General features: G+C 44.8%; 1 long non-coding RNA gene across 1 annotated transcript; it reads right to left on the bottom strand.

Annotated features, from left to right (window-relative positions):
- Window positions 1-1,742: 1,742 nt before the first annotated feature.
- On the bottom strand, window positions 1,743-19,703 carry LOC307028518. Its single transcript, XR_013805009.1, has 4 exons — window positions 19,610-19,703; window positions 16,574-16,918; window positions 6,736-6,828; window positions 1,743-6,567 (listed from the first exon to the last, which is right to left on the bottom strand). It is a non-coding gene; the product is annotated as an uncharacterized lncRNA (long non-coding RNA).
- Between the last annotated feature and the right edge of the window lie 1,571 nt (window positions 19,704-21,274).

The raw sequence follows: 21,274 nt of genomic DNA, 5'->3' as shown, positions 1-21,274 counted from the left end.
TTTTGCTTCTTACTTGGTCCAGCTTCCCCACTCATTTTTATACCCTTTCTTTAGTAGAATTGTATTATTATAATACAATTACCCGCTCTATCGAAATCAGTCGGAAGTAGCAAAGGCTCATTTCAAAATAAACGTCGATTTTCGTAAAAAAACTAGTTTTTTGGGGTTCGGGTGTTTTGTTTGATTTTAAATAAACAAAGTCTTGATTTTCAGAGTATGAAACTTTTACCGTGCCATAATAATAATATATTAGTGTAGAACACGTACAGTATGTATGTTATTCATGTTTTCACATAATTGTACAGGATATTGCTATATTATTTCACATGTTTTAGTTCTACACATTAATATCTGATTTTTAAAACATCACAGACAGAAAGGTATATCCGTCATTTAACGGTAAGCTATATCAATTCTGATTCCATAGATGTGTCTCCCATCACCCAAAACCCCTGACTATTCTCTCAACTCAGTATTTACATTCTTTAATTAAAAGAAAATCAGTAATATCTTTAAAAACTACAAGTCCTTTTCTATCAGCTGTGCACCGTTATAGTGTAAATATAGCCTATCTACCAATTTGATCAAATATAAAAGTCAGCCAAATTACTATTGATACTGCGAGGAGACAAAAGAAAGAAATTGAAGATGTGTAATTGCTGATATATTTATGATCCAAGTCACGTATTCAGTTTTGGCGGCATTTCTTCCAGTTTGTCCAAAGGTCTTCTAATCAGGGCTCTATAAAACTACGGCAGATGTGTAATATTTAATGTAGCCAAACCGTGTATTACAATGCAGTTATGTGATTGCTGCTAAAACATCCAATACCGAGCTTCAACGATAGCTGAGGATTTTGGGTAGTTAGATGTTTTCGCCTATCAAAACCTCTGAAAAAAGAAATGTGTCTCAGAATCGAAAAGTAAAAACACAAAAGCATTGTACACAATTTAAGGCAATTCATGTTTTGTAATTAAGGCGAGACACTACAGGTGAATAGAGTATTTTTTTTTACTTAAAGATATCAGCTAGAGATTTCTCCAGTTAATGACTTGCATTAAGGCAATTGTTTTTTGTATTACAAGTTCTCTGAAATAGCATGTTTAAATATGCAAATGAGCCATCATCTCATTAAATATGCGCACATTTTAATACATTTCAGGAACACAAATCTGAACCTTGGATAAAGCCACTTTCTTAGTGTTAGTGAGCACTCGAGTAGCAGCGTTCTGAATCAGCTGCAGCTTTCTAATCGATTTTTTTGTGAGACCTGTAAAGATACCATTACAGTAGTCGAGTCTACTTGTTACAACCCGGCTCCTGGGCTGCAACAAAAAGCAGGGAGGCGAGACGAAGGGTAAGAAAATAACAATTGTTTATTCTCAATAACCAATGTAGTGAAAAGAACCAGTCACAGGTCCCCAAGGCTGGCACGGAGAGAGTGCCCAGAGGAGTCAGAGAGCGAGACGTATCCGCCTTGGCTCCTCTTGTATTCTTCCAGCAGGTGTGGCTCATCAGACAGGTGCAGCTTCATCTGGCAGGTGCAGCTCATCAGGCACTGGAACCTGCAATCACCCACAAACACACACACCAACAGACGGCACCCCACGTGGTGTGGAGGGGTCGTCGCACTCCCTCCCATAAAGAAAGGAGTTCCAACCGGAACACCGTTAACTACCCAAATAAACTAGGAGCTCTTCTCATACACTTCGGCGTGGACAGGAGACAACTCTGGTCAATCAATCAATTAATCAATGTTTATTTATATAGCCCAATATCACAAATGTTACATTTGTCTCAGTGGACTTCACAGTTTGTACAGAATATCCGTATGACAATACGACACCCTCTGTCCTTAGACCCTCACATCGTACAAGGAAAAACTTCCGGAGAAAACCCACTGTTTAAAGGGGAACATGGGAGAAACCTCAGGGAGAGCAACAGAGGAGGGATCCCTCTCCCAGGACGGACAGACGTGCAACAGATGCCGTGTGTAAATTGAAAAGATAATACATTCGCAACATAGGTAGTCCAAATGTTTGGAAATGCATGTGTGTATAATAGGAAGATGAATCCACGAGGATATCCATCCAGGGCTCAAGATCCAGGACAATGGACCGCAGCTACAGGATCATCCATGACTCCGGATCCCGGCGTATATAGACACCAAAAAGAAAGACATTTGGGGAAGCTGGGTTAATCGGAACATGAGTACACAGGTATAGGTATAGACAGAGAGAAGGAAGAAGTAAGATGTCCCCCGACAAACTAAGCCTATATCAGCAAAACTAGGGGCTGAATCTAATCAGCCCTAACTATAAGCTTTATCAAAAAGGAAGGTCTTAAGCGCACTCTTAAAAACGGATAGGGTGTCTGCCGCCCGAACACAAACTGGAAGCTGATTCCACAAATCTGGAGCATGATAAGAAAAGGCTCTGGCTCCCATTGTACTTTTAGAGCAGGGGTGGGGAACCTTTTTCCTCTCAAGGGCCATTTCAATTTTTTCAACATCCTCCGAGAGCCGTACAAATTATTGACCTCTGCTTAAAAATACTAAAATCACAGCCCATTCATTTGCAAAGAAAAAGCAACGTCTTAATCCAGATATTTTACCATGACTCGCGCATGCATTCACGTGCACGGTTGTGGCATTACCACCAAAACAGAAATATATGGACACAAGATGTGTGCAAATGTATTTAGTTTCATGTGGACATGATTTAAGTGGTGGGGGGACCTAACTCTAGGGGGGGTCCATCCTCCCCCGGGAAGATTTTTTTTTAAATGTTGAAGTTAAAAGCATCAATCTGGTGCACTTTGAGAGCAACATTAAGAGATCTATGGATACATCTCTCAACACCCATATGAAACAGAACTGAAAACAGATTTTCTTTTTCTTTATGGATATTTTACAAATCACTCCCCCTTTAAATTGTATTCTTGATCATTAATAACAACTTTTTTTTACTGTCATAGTATTTTATACCTGTTTACTTTATTCTCTTATTTTTGTATAACTATAATAATCAAAAAAAGATGTGCCTTTACCTCACTGGTTGTAGAAAAAGCTTCTTAAATGTGTTAGCATAGCTAGCTAACCAGATGCTAATAACAACAACATTATTGACTGTATGATCAGTATGACAGATGAACAGATCGCAACTGGGCTTTCAACTAAAGACACAGCCATGCACAAACTGCGGCATGTGTACGGCTCCTTATGCGAGCACAAACTACAATTTGTGAAGTGCCGGAGCTGCGTTCTGGTGCTCTCCTTCTGAACTGCACCCCTGTCAGACGAGACATATACCCCATATACCACGTGATGACACGTTATCGTGTTGTGTTCAAGGACCCTGACCTTGGCCAGGAAAACAGGCACTTGCTTGTTTAATTTTTTTTGCGGTCTAGATTTCTTAAATGTCTTTCTTTTTTGCGTGTGTTTATAAATTACCTCGAGGGCCGTACCAAATGGTCTCGTGGGCCGTATACGGCCTAGAGGCCGGTGGTTCCCCACCCCTGTTTTAGAGACTCTAGGAACAACCAACAACCCTGCATTCTTGGAATTCACATTAAGGGCTTTGTAGGTGAGAAGAAGAATTTTAAATTCTATCCTGTGTTCTATAGGGAGCCAGTGTAAGGCAGCCAGAACAGGAGTAATGTGGTCCCTTTTCTTAACTCCGGTTAGTACACAAGCTGCAGCATTTTGAATCAGCTGAAGCGACTTAACTGACTTCTTGGTACACCCTGATAATAAGGAGTTACAATAATCCGGCCTTGAAGTAACAAATGCATGGACTAGTTTCTCTGCATCGTTTTGAGGCAAGATATGCCTGATTTTTGCAATGTTACGTAGATGGAAGTAGGCGGTCCTTGAAATTGATTTTATGTGGGCGTTAAAGGATAAATCCTGATCAAATATAACACCAAGAGTCCTTACAGTCTCCAGGCCAAATTAATGCCATCCATAGTTAGTATATCTTTAGATAAAACAAATTTCAGTTTTGGTCGTGTTTAACATCAAAAAGTTTAAGGTCATCCACGTTTTTAAGTCCTTGAGGCAGTCTTGCATTTTATTTAGATGATTAATTTCATCAGGCTTGATTGATAGATATATAGTTGAGTATCATCCGCATAACAATGAACATTTACAGAATGATTCCTTATAATATTGCCTAACGGAAGCATATATAATGTGAACAAAATAGGTCTGTGGCACTCCATGGCTAACTTTGATTTGCGTGGAAGATTCATCGTTGACATATACAAACTGAGAGCGTTGAGATAGATAGGACCTAAACCAGCCTAAAGCAGTTCCCTTTATGCCAACTAAGTGCTCTAGTCTTTGCAATAGGATATCATGGTCGATAGTATCAAATGCAGCACTGAGATCGAGCAAAACAAGAATAGAGACAAGTCCCTTGTCTGAGGCTATTAGAAGGTCATATGTGACTTTAACCAGAGCTGTCTCTGTGCTATGATGTGTTCTAAAGCCAGACTGAAAATCTTCAAATAAATCATTGTTTTTTAAGTAATCACACAAGTGTTTCGCGACCGCTTTCTCAATAATTTTTGAGAGAAACGGAATATTAGAAATCGGTCTATAGTTGGCTAAAACCTCTGGATCGAGGTTGTGCTTTTTAAGAAGCGATTTTATCACTGCTACTTTAAATGACTGTGGAACATAGCCTGATAATAAAGACATATTCATAATATTTAATAAAGAAGTGCTAATTAATGGCAAAACTTCCTTCAACAGCTTAGTTGGAATTGGGTCCAAGATACACGTTGATGGTTTAGAAGAGAGAATCATTTAATTTAATTGTTCACAGTTTATGGCTGAAAAGCATTCTAGTTTACTATCTAGTGCAACACTAGAACTTACGCCTCCGGGAGCTGTTGATAACACTATACTGGTCAAAGGCAAGAGGTCATTAATTTTGTTTCTAAGAGTAACAATTTTATCGTTATAAAAGCACATAAAATCATTGCTACTGAGTGCTATGGGAATAGAATGCTCAATCGAGCTGTGGCTCTCTGTCAGCCTGGCTACAGTGCTGAAAAGAAATCTTGCATTATTCTTTTTCTCATCTATTAATGAAGAGTAGTAGGCTGCTCTCGCTTTACGAAGTGCTTTGTTATATTCATTGAGAGGAATATGCCAAATTAAACGCGATTCTTCAAGTTTAGTGGAACGCCATATCCTTTCAAGTTGTCTCGACTTTTGCGGGTTTCGGCATTATGCCATGGAGCTAGTCTATGTTGTTTTATTTTCTTCTTTTTCAAAGGAGCAACAGAGTCTAATTTTATTCGCAGCGCATCTGTAGCACTATCAACAACATGATCAATTTGGGGTGGTGTACATTTTGTATAAGTTTCCTCCCTTACATGCAGACATGCTATCGAGTTAAGTATTGGTGGAATCTCTTCCTTAAATTTGGCTATAGCACTAACAGATAGGTTTCTGCTGCAGGAGCTTTTGACTAATGCTTTGTAGTCTAGTAACAGTATTTTAAAAGTTACTAAGAAATGATCGGATAAAGCAGGATTATGCCGTTCGACTAATAGTTCCTCAATTTCAATACCATAACTCAGAACAAGGTCGAGAGTGTGATTATAACAGTGGGTTGGTTTATTTACACTCTGACGGAAACCAACATAATCGAATATAGAGTTAAATGCAACAGTAAGGCTATTTTTATCATCGTCAACGTGAATATTAAAGTCACCTACGATAATCAGTCCCCTGACCCGGCACATGGAAAAGCCCGGAATTTTTTTCCAGAAATGGCAAAGTAGCCCTTGGCAACAAAACCAAGACCTGACCCCCAGGACCAAACGAGCGCTGCTCAGTTTTTTCGCTCATACAGATTTTCCATCCTTACCTGTGCAGATGACAACTTCTCTCTTGACCGAATTGGCTTACCTCTCATTTGACACGTGTGACATGATTTAATATGCAGAGACACATCTCCTTAAACAAGGCCAAAATAAATACCGTAACATGTAATTACATGTTTCACGGACACCCAGATGTCCCGATCGCTTATGCGCTTCCTTGAGGACCTCCTCACGAAATTTGACAGGAACCACAATCTGATAGACTGGCTCACCAATGAAGCCTTTCCTATGTGACAACCACTTTCTGACCTGCTGCTCCCCTTGCAGCAGACAACCACCGGTAGCGCCATTTCCATCCTTGGTGGAAAGAACCACCTCAAAAAACTGACTGAGGGAGACATCCGCTTTCTGCTCTATAACCAACTCACTGCGGGATACCGACAACAATAAGTCAGGAACAACTACGGAATCCATCTCACTCACCTCTTCACCCTGCTCAGACTCCCCCTGTGCACGACTCACAGCCCGTGTCACAGCGCCAGCCACAAACACTCCAGGAGAGCACTTTGCATTCTCCTCTGTGTTAACAGTCACAGTGGGTGAAGATGACTGCATGGTAGGCGGTGGACCCTCAGCCCACACACGGCTGCCAGCCAGGCCGTTACCCAGGATAACATCCACACCTTCAATCGGCATTGCAGGACGGACCCTCATGGCGACTTCACCCTGTACCAAATCAGAGTTAAGCACAACAGAATGCAGAGGAACAGGCACAACACTCATTCCCATACCTCGCATCAGGACAAAATCCCCAGTTCTAGATTCTTCAGAAAACGGTAGCACAGAGCTCAGAATGTATGAATTATACGATGCCGTGTCTCTCAAAATGTTTACCGGCACGCTGTTGTCACTTCACACCAATGACACGTATCCGGTTGACAAGAATGCAGAAAACAGTAGTTCCTTCAACCTGCATGGCTCGCTAACCTGCTGACAGGGAGAGATGACAGTTAAGGGTACCACAGACACCGCACAAGCAGCAGAATTAACCTGGCCTACATGGTTCTCCCTGCTAGCCTAGCTTCGGGACAGTCAACCTTCCAGTGCCCCCCCCCCCGCAGAAGTGATATATATATCCAGGGTTGGGAGGGTTACTTTGTAAATGTAATCAGTTACTGATTACTGAATACATGGCTCTGAAAGTAATCTGAATACAGTTACAGTTACGTGTCTTAAAAAAGTAACGTATTCAGATTACTTTTAGATTACTTTCTTTTTCCATCACAGATGGGTATGTTTTGGTGAACAAGAGACACAAAAAGCAAAAGGACACTAAACGTGTTTTTACTGTTTTAATGGCTTATCAAGAGCACAACTGAAACGAGCACAACTGAAACGATGTAACATAATAAACTTTTTGGGGATGCAGCTTAAGATGTGAGGAGTGAGGGAAACGGCTTAGAACGGGCGTGTCACATTCTGTCCTGCCAGTGTTGGAAGGACATGAATTAAAATGTCGAACTCAGGCTTCATTTTAAGAACATTTCAGACAGGGGTTTAGAACTATATTTGTTTAACCACCGGATTGGCAAAACAGGAGAGTGTGTGTGCACCAGTCATGTATGTGACACTCACAGTATCTGCTGCCCACAGATGTTTTATAGAAGGAAAACCTCCTTCACTTCCCTTTTTTTTTCAAACGCTCCCTTTTTTTGGTCCATCTGCGGCGGTAATAGGTTTTGTGCGCTGTGATGATTCGGCTGTACCTTTAGTAATGAATATTAAATGTTGTGAGGAAATCTTTCCACCAATAATTCCAATAAGTAATCCAAAATGTATTCACTTCAGGTTTACGAAAGTAACTGTAATCAGATTACTCGTTTTTCAAATGTAACGCGAGCTGAATACAGTTACTTGATTTTTGTATTCTGATTATGTAACGCCGTTGCGTTACATGTATTCCTTTACAACCCAACCCTGCATATATCTGAATCACCATGTGGCTGACCTCGCATCCGACGCTCAGGTTTACCCCAGTGCGGATTAGCTTTCTCTTCCCATCTCCCTGCTGCACGATACATACCAGCTTCATCCGGTCCCCTGAAAACTTGACCGCCCCTGTACTTTAGCACATAGTCATCAGCCAGTGCAGCAGCCTCTGCAGCAGTCTTCACTTTGCGCTCGCTGATGTAAACCGCAATGTGGCTGGGTACAGAAGTTTTAAATTGCTCCAACACCATCAACTCACATACTGCAGTATACGTATCGACATTCAGGGATTTACAACACCTACTGAAAAAGGTAACCAGATCCCTGGCAAACTCAACATGGGTCTGTCCGCTAGACTTCTCCCAGGACCTGAACCTCTGTCGATATGCCTCAGGGACTAACTCGTATGCCTTCAGCACAGCAGTCTTAACAGTCAGATAAACCTTGCTCTCTGCCACCATCAGAGCAGAGTAGGCTTCCTGGGCTTTACCCGTTAACACACACTGTAACAATAAGGTCCCCTCAGCGTCAGACCACTCTCTGCTCTCAGCTACATGCTCAAACAGGGAAAAAAAACGTTCTGGGTCTCGTTCACTAAACTGAGGCACTACCCGCAAATGACTGCCAACGTCAAACGGAGTAGCTCTACCAGGGAAATGAGATGCCTGGCCTGCAGCTAGGGTGGCCATTTCCATAACACCAAAAAGGAGGACACTTTGGGATGATCTTTTAGTTTTTATCCTGGCTTCACCTTCACACTCAAAACACAATAAGACTAGTGTACTAACCACAAGTTAAATGTCTATTTACGATACTTTTGCCCTTTCCTGGCTGCTTCCAAGAGTTTTTTGTTTGTAAGGAGTCTCTGGTACATGTCTGTGCACTCAAATGTGAAGTTGACACAAATTTGCAGCTCTGCCTTGACACTGTCCACATCCAGACGATTTCTCTCATTTCTCCATGCTGAGGTCATCATTGAGAACACACGTTCTGTATGTGCATTGCTACATGGGATGGAGAAGATGTAGGCGCTGATCTTCCTCAGATTCACAAGTGGGACTTCTGCTTTGGAAAACAGTTTCAGATACCGCTCCTCACTGTGGCATCCTTCCATTTCTGAAGAGCTGAGAATAGCTTCCACCATGCCATATTCCTCATAGAGTCCATCCATGTCAATGTCTTTCAGGCTGCAGGCTTGGACTGCATCACTGTATTCTCCATAGGACACAGCAGTTGTGAGGCCAAGTTTTGACACTTTACTATGAAAGCTGTTCTCAGAGAAGTCATACCTTTCACTCACGTATTTCTTGGCTCTTTCATAGAAAACAAGAAAATCAGCCTCACATTTCTTAGCCAGATCAGGGGTTAGCTGCTTGAGTTTGTTGTTCACAGCAAAGCCAAAAAATGTGTCCTTTAACCTTCTCTCAAGTTTCCCTTTCAGTTCAGTCATTACCTTAAACACAGAGGTTATGCTGAATGATTTGGCCTCGAGTGCTTCAATGCAGTCTGAAAACACTTTCAGAATGTGACTGAGGAAGAGAAAATACATCTCAGATACTTCGTTGCCATCCTCTCCAAAGCATTTCCACAAAATCTTGGAGCATTCCTCCTCACCTAGACTCTGAAAGTAGCTGGTCAGGGGTCTCCAACACTTCAGGATTCTGTCAATAGATGGCAGCAGAGACAACCATCGCGTGACAACGTGCCGCAGCAGATTGCATTCCTCCACTTCCACAAACTCGCAGAATTCCTTCAACTGCGCCGTTCTGCTAGCTGAGATGCTAAAATGGCTATACACCTTAAGCACAACATTTTCAATGTCAATATCCAAGTTGCTTGCTGCATATCTTGTTGCATTGTGCAGAATATGGGCTAAACAGTTTGCAGCGAGCACGTCTTTTTGAGCCTGTCTCAGTTTCTGATAAACACTGTTGTGTTTTCCATAGTTAACGCTGGCGTTGTCTGCTGCTATGCTGACATTCTTTTCACATCTAGTCCAGACATCTCCAGTTTAGATAGCAGCTGATTTGTTATAGCTTCCGACTTTTCGTTGCTATCACTGTAAAAATCCAACAGTGCATGTTGCACGCCCTCCTCAAAGTGAAAATATCTCATTACAATGGGGAAACACTTGATCGTACCTTTGTTTGATGCATCACTTGCCACTGAATAATGCAGTTCATTTTCTTTTATGTAATCCACATGCGTCTGGACAGAGTAGGGTGCTAGGATATTTTCGCACAAAGCTTTGGCTTTTGTTTTTCCACAGGTCATCCCTTTTGCTATTGATGAGTCGTTGTAGATTGTGCGATCAACTTTTATTCCACAGTCTACACTCCTGTATGACTGGTGATGCTTGACGGCATGATAAACTTTACAAAGTTCTGCTGCGGAGATTTTGTCATCTTGAGGCGATGAAGCTTCACGGAAAAACGATAAAAGTGAAGAGGCACCTGCGCTTTGATCGTTGCTTTTGTGCTTATCTGTGTTAGCATGTCTGTCGACAGCACCTTTTCCTTTGCTACTTACGTCCACATCGCAACGACACAACGTGCAAAAAGCATGGAAGTCGTCCTTTCGGCTTTTTGTGAGGAATCCATGCTCTTTCGACCATTCAGGATTAAATGAAGTCTTTCGTTTCGGCATTTCTGCGGTTTAACCTACCGCTAACTAGGCGGAGTTGGCTCATGAGCTATCTGCTAGCGCTAACGTCACTCTGTGCCACAGTGCCATGCCGTGAACGTGACGTCAAGAAGCACATGGCTAATTGTTTACGTTTATTAACCAATGAAATACAAGATATTTATTTGACATCACATTCAGCCAATAATTTATAAGATCACAAGTCTTACAGGGATATATACTTACACATAACTTATTTTTTGTATTTCTTTGTATAATTGTCTATTTTTTTTTTATACCCTAAAAGTATAAAATGGGGATCACCTCAAAAGGAGGACAAATGAGCGTCCGGCTCAAGGCTGCGCCGGCAGACGGACACAGACATTGAAAACCGGACTGTCCGACCTAAAACCGGACGGATGGCCACCCTACCTGCAGCCCCAGCAGTTAAATTCTACCTCCGCTCCTCTAACTCAAGCTTCCTAATTTCTACCTCCGCCCTCATTTTCTCCACTGCCATTCTCTCCATTTCTGTCTGCAACAGCAACAGGCTCTCCCTTTGCTCAAACGTCAGGCCTGCATCACGGCAGCCAGACATATTGACACTGTCTCCGCTAGGACCAACAGTAAACATACCCCCTTTGAAAGCACCTTCCTCAAACATATTTGCTCTAACAATCTCCCTCATGTTCTCCTTCATTCTCTTATCCCCAACATCCAAGTGAAAATGTTCAGCCACATAGATCAGCTGCTCACGTGAGAGAACCTCCAACTGCTCCTCTGAAGGTGCCCTCAAAAAATCCGCCACACTCCCCATGTTGACAACACTGTGTGGCACGTTCATGTTACAGAATGGTTTAGGCTAGGTTGCAGCTCCACCCTGTGGACGTATTGTGCCTGTGTTATATATATATCTGCCTCACGTGACTCTACCCCAGTTGTATGATTACCTGCTTAATGTGAATACACGGCGTTGAGACACAGCCTGATTTGCCTTGTTTATTAATGCACCTACATCTACAAACATGGTGTCAGAAGCTCAAATAGGACCCAGCTGTGGACTGCATGCTACTGTCCGTCGCTGAGACGGCGTGCATTTATTTGTTTTGGTGAGGTTTAGCAGTTTCAGTTAGCCTGTTAGCATTAGCGTCACGTTGGAACAATGGCATCCAGCATCCCACCTCCGGAGCCTATGAAGATGGCGGGGGACATCCACGGCAACTGGGTGAGCTTTCGAGCAGAATTTGAGGATTATCTGCTTGCGACCGGGCTCAGCGAGAAAGAAAAGCCGGTACAAGCAGCTACGCTAAGGAGGCTAATGGGGAACGACTGCCGCCATGTTTACAAACACAACCTGGGACTCACCGCGGACCAACAAAAGGATGCGGGTGATATACTGGTGGCACTGGAGCAATACTTCACGCCCGCAAAGAACGTAATCTTTGAGAGGTACGTTTTTGGCAACCTTAAACAAGAGGATGGAGAGCTCTTGGATGCGTTTGCTACCAGGCTGAGGGAAAAGGCTGCCTCTTGTGAATATGGAGCTATAAAAGATGAACTCATAAGGGACAGGCTTGTTCTCGGGATAACTGACGAGGGTGCTAGACGTCGTTTACTAAGGGAAAAGGACCTTAAATTGGACGAGGCCATTAAAATTTGCCGTGCAGCCGAGGTCATGGACAGCAAGTTAAAAACCATGTCACTGGGCAGCTCTGGACCTGGGGACAGCATTAATGTCACACAAGGACAGCGATATGGACGGAGGTCTGCCAGCAGGCCATCCGAGTCCACCAACACATCTGCACAACCACAGAGCATGAGAGACGCTGGCGAATGCAAGTACTGTGGCACACGGCACAAGCGTGGGCGTGACCTGTGCCCTGCTTTTGGTAAATCGTGCCGCTCGTGTGGCACTGCTAACCATTTTGCAAAAGTATGCATGAAAAGAGGCCAGCAGGCACGCCAGTTGAATGCTGTGGATGACCCGTTGCCAGGGGAACTGGAGGACAGCGATGAGAGAGACGTGTACACAGCGGAGAGCGTGGGGGCTGTGAACACTCAAGGTAAAAAGTGGTTTGTCAACCTGCCACTGCAAAGTGGGGTTCAGAGGTGCCAGCTCGACTCTGGAGCCACTTGCAATGTGATGAGCATCAAGGACAAGACGAGACTGGCTTCTAGAACGCCTCTTCTGAAGAGTCTCACCAGATTAAAACTATACAACAGTGAGTGGATGAGCTCATTAGGTGTGTACAGCACACAATGCGTCATTAGGGGTAAGACGCACAGACTGGACTTTGAGATCGTGCATACTGGCCAGAGGCCCTTGCTTTCGGGTGAGACATGTGAGAGACTTGGTCTGATACGCTTCACCATTCCTGAGGAGCTGAATAAGGTGGAGCACTGCAGGAAGGGAGACCTGACCAAGGAGTGTCTTGTCAGCACCTACCACGACGTGTTCACCAGCCCTGTTGAGTCTCTGCCCGGTGATATTCACTTTGAGCTGGACCGCACTGTGACACCGGTGCAGTGTGCTCCCAGGAACGTTCCAGTGGCCCTCAAGGCAGCTGTTAAGGCTCAGCTTGATCGATATGAAGAGGAGGGACACTTGACCACAGTCACTCAACCCACGGACTGGATTAGCAATCTAGTCATAGTAAAAAAGCCAGACAAATTGAGACTATGCATTGACCCGAAGCATCTCAACCGTGCTCTGAAACGGTCCCACTACCTTATGCCCACTTTAGATGACGTGTTGTATAAGCTGCCAAAGGCACGTATATTCACCCTGGTGGATGCACGTGATGCATTCCTGCAGTGCCGCTTGGATGAAGAAAGCAGCCTGATGACAACATTCTGGACACCGTGGGGTAGGAAACGCTGGCTGAAACTTCCTTTCGGTGTGTCAGTTGCCCCGGAGCTGTATCAAAGGAAGCAGCATGAGCTGCTGGCTGGCTTGACAGGGATTGAGCCCATAGCTGATGACATCCTTGTAGTCGGCTGTGGGGACACAGAGGATGAGGCCAATCGCGACCATGACACAAACCTCATCGCTCTGATGGACAGATGCAGGGAAGTAAAGCTGAGACTGGGCCTGAAAAAGCTGCAGTACCGAGTGAAGGAGGTCCGCTTCCACGGCCACATACTGTCCGCGGAGGGCCTCAAGGCTGACCCTGACAAAGTCAGGGCGGTGCTGGACATGCCAAACCCCACAGATGCAAAAGGGGTCCAGCGGTGTGTCGGATTTGTGAACTATCTGTCCAGATTCATGCCACGCTTGTCAGCGGTATGTGAGCCGCTGAGGAGACTGCTGGACAAGGATGTGATGTGGCACTGGCTGCCCAAACATGATGCCGCCATGAAGGAAATCAAGGCACTGGTCACGGCGGTGCCAGTCCTAAGGTACTATGACGTCCGCAAGCCAGTCACCGTACAGAGCGACTCCAGTCAGGCGGGTCTGGGCTGCTGCTTGCTACAAGGGGGACAGCCTGTCGCATTCGCCTCCCGGGCATTGACCCAAACAGAGCAAAATTATGCACAGATTGAAAAGGAGTGCCTGAGCATCGTATTCGCCTGCCAACGCTTCCACTACTATCTATATGGGAGGGGTGATGTGACTGCAGAGACCGACCACCGCCCGCTGGTGTCCATCTTCACCAAGCCCCTCCTCAGTGCGCCAAAGCGCCTTCAGAGCATGCTCCTCACACTTCAGAATTACTGCCTTGCGGTGGTATACAAGCCAGGCCCTGAGATGTACATAAGTGACACGCTCAGCAGAGCCACCACCCCGCCACAGAGAACAGACACACTGTACCAACGTGAAATGGTCTGCAGCATGCAGCAGGAGCAGTGTGACACGGCGGCCATTCAGCAGGCAGACTATTTAAATGTCAGCAGCCAACGCCTGGCACAGATTCGGACACACACTGAGGAGGATGTGTGTCTTCAAACACTTAAGTCTGTCGTGCTGGAGGGATGGCCAGGACACAAAGAGGAGACCCCTGTAGCCGTCAGGGACTACTGGGCCGTCAGAGATGAGATAAGTGCACAGGATGGCGTGCTCTTCAGGAGTCAGCGCGTCATCATTCCAAAAGCTATGCGCCCGGAAATGCTGAGACGGATCCACTACAACCACGTGGGGGGCGAGGCGTGCTACAGGCAGGCCCGTGATACACTTTACTGGCCCGGTATGCAAGGGGAAGTCAAGGATTATGTGCAAAAGTGCTCTGTGTGCAATGAGTATGCACACGAACAACAGAAAGAGACTATGATGTCACACCCGCTCCCCACACGTCCCTGGCAGCTAGTAAGCATGGATCTGTACAGCTACGCAGCACAGAACTTCTTGCTTGTGGTGGACCATTATTCTGACTTTTGGGAGATCGACCTGCTCCCTGACCTATCAGCGGACACCACGATCCGTAGATGCAAGGCACAGTTTGCACGCTACGGTGTCCCAGACAGGGCCATTTCTGATGGTGGAGGCCAGTTTGCCGGTGGAGAGTTCCGGGCGTTTGCGAGAGAGTGGGGTTTTGAGCATGTAATGTCCTCACCGAGGCACCCAAAGGCTAATGGCAAAGCGGAGTCAGCAGTGAAAATTGTAAAGAGCCTGTGCAGAAGGGCAGACCGTGCCAAAGAGGACCCCTGGAGGGCCATATTGCATTGGAGAAATACGCCCACTGAGGGTATGCATTGCAGCCCAGCACAGCGGCTTATGTCGCGGAGACTGAGAACCCTTCTCCCTGTGGCCGACCAGCTACTGGTGCCTCAGGTCATCACGGGTGTTCCTGACAAGCTGAAAGTGAAACATCAAGCAGCAAAGCTGACATATGACAGATCTGCCAAGGATCTGCCGGAGCTGAACGTCGGCCAGCCCATACGGATGAAGCCGCTCCCGGGAGACAGGACGGGCCGATGGAGGAGAGGTGTGTGCCTTCAGCAGTTGGGACTCCGGTCCTATCTGGTCGGTGTGGAGGGGACCACGTATCGGCGCAACAGGGTTGATCTTCGACCAGCAGAGGCGGCCCTTCTCCAGCCGTCAGTTCTCCCAGAATCCGCCCCGGAGCAGCCTGCGAGTGGGGGGAGCGCCAGAGAGGTCGTCTGCGTCCCCGAGGAGTCTCCAAGGCCATCACCCCCGAGGTCGTCGCGGTCTTCCCCGCAGACCTGGGGTACACCATGCCGTGAGTTACAGGGTCGGGCCTTCTCCCGGAGCGGACGGCTGATTAGACCTCCTGACAGACTTGACCTCTAGGTCACACACACACACACACACACACACACACACACACACACACACACACACACACACACACACACACACACACACTTGGACTGTGCGCACTCAAACACACATGGACGATAAAGATTTAAAAAAAAAAAAAAAAAAAAGGAAGTGGAGAGATTGTAAAACAAATGTGATTGATTGTTCTGAGTTTATTGCTGATGTGTTCTGATCCGGCTATTATTGAAGTGTCTTTGCTAGGTGCACTATTTGTTGTTGAAATCATTTGATTAATGTTCTGTTTAAAGGTCAACAGTTTAATGGCAGTATTGATCCTGTGTTGTTACTTAACAAAAGGAAGGGAGATGTTACAGAATGGTTTAGGCTAGGTTGCAGCTCCACCCTGTGGACGTATTGTGCCTGTGTTATATATATATCTGCCTCACGTGACTCTACCCCAGTTGTATGATTACCTGCTTAATGTGAATACACGGCGTTGAGACACAGCCTGATTTGCCTTGTTTATTAATGCACCTACATCTACAAACAGTTCACGCTACTTACACAGCATACGCGCTACCGCGGCCTGTCCCTCTAACTGCCTCACAGAAACTAGCTAAACTCCCCAACTAGTCTTCAGGTGACAGTTACGGCGGGTACTTACGCACTTTATACCTTAAGCTCAGCGAAGCGGCCAGCAAACCGGCAACTCCACCAGTAGCCTCGGCGTGCTCCAGAGCTAATAGCTCTAACCACTTTCACACCACACAAACAGCCCCCCCTACGTCCTCCAGGGAAGACCATACTAAACCAAACAGGGACAGAAACCACGGTAACTAACATGACTGTGCTTGTACTCGCTGCCATACATTTCCTGTACATTCAAAACTGCAATACACTCACCCCCGTAACGCTACTCCCAAACCATCAGCTGCATTCCGCGACAACAGCTGTGCGTAATCCGCTTCCACAACGAACATCCAATACCAAACGTTTCCCAGGTCCAAAGCAACGAGCCTCCATCTGTTACAACCCGGCTCCTGGGCTGCAACGAAAAGCAGGGAGGCGAGACGAAGGGTAAGAAAATAACAATTGTTTATTCTCAATAACCAATGTAGTGAAAAGAACCAGCCACAGGTCCCCGAGGCTGGCACGGAGAGAGTGCCCAGAGGAGTCAGAGAGCGAGACGTATCCGGCTTGGCTCCTCTTGTATTCTTCCAGCAGGTGCCGATCATCAGGCACTGGAACCTGCAATCACCCACAAACACACACACGAACAGACGGCACCCCACGTGGTATGTAGGGGTCGTCACATACTGAAGATAAAAGCATGGACAAGTTTTTCCAAATCCTGCTGTGACATTAGTCTTTTAATCCTAGATTCGTTCTTTAGGTGATAGTAGGCTGATATCGTAATTGATTTAATGTGACTGTTGAAACTCAGGTCAGAGTCCATGACTACACCTAGATTTCTGGCTTTATCTGTTGTTTTGAACATTACAGACGCTCAGCGCTAACTTTTATACGTTCTGCCTTGGCTCCAAAAATCATTACCTCAGTTTTATCTTTGTCTAATTGGAGAAAGTTCTGACACATCCATTCATTGATTTGTTCAATGCACTTACTCAGTGTTTTAACTGGAGAATAGTCTCCTGGTGAAATGGTTATGTAAATGTGTGTGTCATCCGCATAGCTATGATAACTTATTTTGTTCTTTTTCATTATCTGAACCAGTGGTAGCATGTAGATGTTAAAGAGAAGAGACCCCAAGATTGAGGCTTGATGAACCCCATGTCATATTTGTCAACTCAGATTTGTATTTACCTATAGAAACAAAGTTGTTTCTGTCCTTTAAGTAGGATTCAAACCAACTTAGAACTGTTTCCGAAAGTCCCACCCAGTTTTCCAGTCGGTCTAGTAATATGTTGTGGTCAACAGTGTCAAACGCAGCAGTGAGATCTAATAATACTAACACTGAAGTTCTGCCACTGTCTGTGTTTAAGTGGATGTAATTGAAGACCTTCACAAGAGCAGTCTCAGTGCTGTGGTTTGGACGAAATCCTGACTGGAACACATCGAAAAAGTTATTTAAATGCGATAAATTACTCAACTGTTGAAAAACTGCTTTTCAATGATTTTACCTAGAAATGGCAGGTTTGATATGGGCCTGTAATTGTTCATTACTGAAGCGTCTAGATTATGCTTTTTTAAGAGCGGTTTAATGACTGCAGTTTTCAGGGCCTGTGGAAAAACACCTGAGTGAAGAGACTTGACTATATGAAGTTGATCTGAGGCCATGCAAGGAAAAACATTTTTGAAAAACCCTGTTGGAATAATATCAAGGCAGCAGGAGGAGGATTTCAGAAGTTGAATAATGTCCACTAGGTTTTTATCATTAATCTGATGGAATTGTGTCATGGTGTTTGAATTGATATTAGGTGGACATAGGGACAACACATTTGCTGTACAGAGGCACTGACTGCTTGTCTGATTTTCTGAATGTTGTCAGTGAAGAAGGCAAATTCATTGCACGCCCTGGTGCATAGAAATTCAGAGGCTACTGACACTGGGGGGTTTGTTAGTCTGTTGACGGTAGCAAACAAGGCGCGTGCGTTGTTTTTGTTTTTGGCAATGATGTCAGAGAAGAAAGACTGTCGGGAAAATTTCAATTCCAAATTATAAAGGCCAAGTCTCTCTTTATAGATTTCAAAGTGCACCTGGAGATTTGTTTTTCGCCATCTGCATTAAGCTTTTCGACAATCTTTTTTCTCTGTTCTCACAGTCATGGCCTTTCTCCAGGGAGATATTTTCTTCCCAGTCACTTCCTTTACCCTAGTTGGAGCAATGGCATCTATAGCATTTTTTATTTTTGAATTAAAATGATCTACTAGCTCATTTACTGGGATGTTAGCAGGGGCAAGTGTGGAAGAAAAATTCTGAGTTAACATTTCCCTAGTATTTTCAGTTAAATATCGCTTTGTGGTCACCTCTTTTTGAACATTTTTTTTTAACAGAAATAGAGCTCTCAAAGAAAACACAGGAATAGTCAGAGAGTGCAACATCAGTCACCACAACCTTAGAGATATTCAGACCCTTTGAGATCATTAAGTCCAAAGTGTACCCCTTATTGTGCGTGGGCTCCGTCACATGCTGAGTCAGTCCATAGTTATCAAGAACACAAAATAGTTCTTTAGCCCCTCTGAGTAGTAGTACACATGCTGTTTCAATCACATTAGTATGCATAAAAAGTGACAGGTGGTGTTACAGGTCACACCTCTCCCTACTTATGCTAATGAGCTAAGTCCCGCCTCCCTTTGTTCGAGGTGGATGTCACACCTAGGTGTGAGATCCTTTGATGTGAGGGGTGAGGTGTCATCACACGTAGGTGTGTAATGCCCCCCTGTGTAGCGCTTTTGTTGTCTAATCCTTTGATGTGAGGATTGAGGTGTTATAACAGGTAGGTGTGACTTCACACCGGTATGTTATAAGCCTCTGATGTTAATTTAGGTGTTGATTGAGACTGTCTTGCCCCCGTCCCCTCACAGCCCTTTGTTGTCTAATCTAATTAGCCTTTGATGTCTGTCCTTTGATGTGAGCGTTGAGGTGTTATAACAGGCAGGTGTGATTTCACACCGGTGTGTTATAAGCCTCTGATGTTAATCTAGGTGTTGATCAAGGCAGTCTCTTTGAAGTTGTGCGTGAGACTGTCTCGCCCGCGTCCCCTCACACCCCCGGCCTCTCCCCCTTTCTCCACCCCTTCCTGTCACACGATATGAGGCCAGAAGATAGTGGGGGTGGAGTTAGGTGAAGAAAATAAATCCGTGCAGACTAAATAAAAAGCCATTGATTTCCACTCATCAAGTCACCTTTCAAAAAATAAAAATGGCCAAGAGACGCATCGATATGGGTTTAATCAGCGAGACGCCTGTGACAACTTACCGCCATCCGTCGGGAGAGCCAATCAAGAAACGGATGCAGTATCTGTGCCGGGTTCAGACGCCTCCAGCCGAAGATCTTCACGAAGAAGGGACTCTGAAAAATGGAGATGTTTGGGGTTATGAGTTCAACTATATGGCGAATGAACTGTATTTCTACAATCTGAAGAATGGAGAAACGTATGGACCCCGCAGTGTTAAAGCGACGCTGACCTCAACAGATTGGACTGTTGTTAACTCTGTTTTCTTCCTGAGATCTCCGTGCAACCATTGTATCGGAAAAAGCAGTGCATCAAAAAACCATAGAGGAACCAGCGGTGTACAAGATATTTGCAGTAAAAAGTAAAGGAACGCAGAAGAAAAAAAGCGAGATCAAAGAAGAGTTTTCACAGCTACCCCTCAGTGTGGAGGAAGAGGAAGAAGATATTCCCCCGCAGCCAGAAGTGAGAAGAATCCTGACTAGCAACGTCTAGGAAACTAAAAGCGGACCATCTGGTCGATGGTATTACCGCTCAAGCCGTTTGGTGACGCGGGGGAAGGACCCCTCTGATGATTTTGTTTTGGAGTATTTCAACTCTACATGCGGGGTTTTTCAAACATCCATGCGTGTGCCTCTGACTGTTTGGCTGAAAATGATTGATGAGAAATCTACAAAGCTTAAAGAACTTTTTAAAAAGAGTCAGACATCGATGGACATTATAATGGTGAAAAAGACTCACTTTTGCAGATTACTCCTCCTCCCACTCAACATAACAAGTCCCACCCCCCTCACCAAATCATTTAAAAGTAAGGACCGCTCAAAGACATTCGTTGAACACTAACCATGGATCTGAGAAAAAACAAGTCTCTCCCCGCGAGTTGCAGCCTGGAACAAGCGCCTGAAGGACCTCCATCCTCTCCAACAATCTAGACACCCGAGATCGACTGTGATGCTGCTGCCATTGATGTTACTGGCAGGCTGGATATGGATCAACCTCCATCTACTCCACCCGTGTCTTCAGGGGAATCGACAGCTCCTTCACACTCCTCGGTAGCAATCGACATGCTTTCCTTATGCTCCAGAGGGTGATGCTGCAGAACGTGCTAGGACATCTTCATTCCTGAATACGGTAAAAGCTGTAGTGGTTCATCTGTTGGATAGGGTCCTACATCTGTACAGAAAGGAAAAATGTTATGGATGTCAAGTCGACCATCCCAGTCAAATGCAACACGAGTGTTTGTTTCCGACCGAAGAATACTATCTGGATCGAAACTATGATGAAGGTGTAAAGAGACTGTGGACCGTTCGTTTCATTCCAGCCATTCGGGACGCTCTACACCCGAGCCACCTTCATGTGTCGGGGAAGGGGGTCTTTGGAGCTGCCGAGGCGATTCTGCACACTCTCAGAAACACAAGACTCTTTGAGGCTAAAATCAACAAGCTTTACGACCAGTTTGTAGAGAACGACGAGACCCAGCTGAAGAAGCAGCCTGGGACTTTTGGCAACGATAGGAAGAGTTTGATACTTTTCGTAAAAGTATGTTTTTTTATATTATTTGTTTTATCTTTATTTTACTTGATCTAGTGTGTCCTTCCTAACAATCATGTTTTTTGGTTTTAAATTGTTTTTTATTCTCTGCTTGGAGAAAATGTTTTTGATATATGTGACATATCAATAAAATGTGTTGG

The sequence above is a fragment of the Notothenia rossii genome, assembly GCF_949606895.1.
Source record: "Notothenia rossii genome assembly, chromosome: 2".
Taxonomy (NCBI): Eukaryota; Metazoa; Chordata; class Actinopteri; order Perciformes; family Nototheniidae; genus Notothenia; species Notothenia rossii.
Note: the sequence above shows the minus strand (reverse complement) of the source record. Positions and strands in the feature narration are given on the sequence as shown.